Raw genomic sequence first — 1,994 nt, 5'->3', positions numbered from 1 at the left:
GATAGCACATATAAAGCATAGATAGTATAGAACTAGATGTAATCTCTGTGGTCTGTGCACAGTGTTTCTCGTTGGGTGTCATAGAGGAGATGTCATACAGCTTTACAATACTTTTATTCAAGTTATTTCCAATTTAAAATTCCGCGGGACGTGCTGAGATTGACATATTAACCTACAAAATGTTTTACCAAGGCCCGAATTTCCATGTTTGACTAATCTAACCTGACTTAAAACTTTAGATTATACGGCTTATGAATATATGGAACTTGATTGATTCTTGAATCTTTTATACAACTTCACTAATTTCGTGGTCCGCTTGACCAATTAATACATTACAATTAATTAAGGTTTTTAGTTGAGATGAAAAAAAGTTAATGGCACGAGCGGGATTCGAACCCACGATCTTCGGCTAGATACGCCGCAGCTCTACCACTTGAGCTATCGTGACCTCGATCCACTCGGACATCAACTTTCCTATCTCAACCCCACCTTATGAGTTTTCCCTCCTTTTTGCCATTTTTCAATAGGTCACGATAGCTCAAGTGGTAGACCTGCGGCGTATCTAGCCGAAGATCGTGGGTTCGAATCTCGCTCGTGCCATTAACTTTTTTCATCTCAACTAAAAACCTTAATTACTCTTATACAACGTTAAATTTTAAAATGGATTTGTTGAAGTATGTTTTAAGAGCAAACTTTTTTTTAGGAAGGCGAAACGATTACAAGTGCAGGACACATCAGGATCATCAAAGACTAGCAAACCACATAGATAACAGATGGGTGACTGGATGGGTGTCCAACTGGATTACAAGTTAATCAAGTAAATAAATGATGAATAAACGGATGGTAAAATTGGTTAATGAATGGATGTCAATATGTACAATTTTCCCCTTACACAGTAGGACTTAATGTACGATTACCCGTTGGGTGTTGTGGAGAACTTTAAAATTCTCTTCACAAATTGTTAGGAAAATCCCGCGCTGGGAATTACCAATTTAGAAATAGCAATATTTTTGCAAACTCTACACTCCCAGTTGAACAATTTACAATTTTGGAAAGTATATTTTCGGAAACGACTTACATACTATGGATTGATTGATATTCGGAATAAATTATGAGAAGGATATGATGAATATAATGGAACAAAAACTATATTCTCAAGGCAGTGAAATGCTGGGACGTGTTTGACCGAACACAACAAGTCGGGATTGGGCAGATCTTGATGATCGAAGACCATCAAACTACATAGATAAACTAGATGGTAAATGACTAAGAGGATGTCTGTTCTGATCGCAAGGTAATCAAGTTAATGGACGCTAAATACACTAATGGGCGGATGGTAAATTATGTTAATGAATACAAACATGGATCGATGACCGATGTAGGATGTTTTCCCGTCATACAAGAGGAGCTAACGTACACGTACGAGCCGGTTCAACACGGTTTGGCTCCACAGCTCAATTTGAAGTTTTCATAAAAAGTGAATAAATTAACATGTTTCCGAACTTTTCAGTTTACTGATGAATGGCTGAAGCTAAGAAAACGTTAAAAAAACCATCTTGTTTTTCGTAAAATTTTATAAAAGATGAACCCAATCGCAGGTCTGTGACTTAAAACGCTGAGAAAATATGCATTTCCAAGTTTGGCCATGTTTTCTTGCAAAAACCAGTTAATTAATTTATTTATTTATTTTTGATGGGCAGTGTTTAATGTCTATCTGATACACAAATCTACCAACAGTGACCATGATATTCCGAAACCTGACTAATAAATTTGGAAAACATTTGTTTATGAATAAATCTTTGCTAAATGACAAACGGCTTGAATATAATATAGTACAGTATAGATGAAAAATGGCAAAAAGGAAGGAAAATTAAAAAGGTGGGGTTGAGATGGGAAGTTAGTGTCCGAGTGGATCGAGGTCATGATAGCTCAGGTGGTAAAGCAGCGGCGTATCTAGCCGAAGATCGTGGGTTCGAACCCCGCTCGTGCCATTG

The sequence above is a fragment of the Cimex lectularius genome, unplaced genomic scaffold (genome assembly GCF_000648675.2).
Source record: "Cimex lectularius strain Harlan isolate CLEC.00 unplaced genomic scaffold, Clec_2.1 scaffold241, whole genome shotgun sequence".
In the NCBI taxonomy this organism is placed as follows: Eukaryota; Metazoa; Arthropoda; class Insecta; order Hemiptera; family Cimicidae; genus Cimex; species Cimex lectularius.
Note: the sequence above shows the minus strand (reverse complement) of the source record.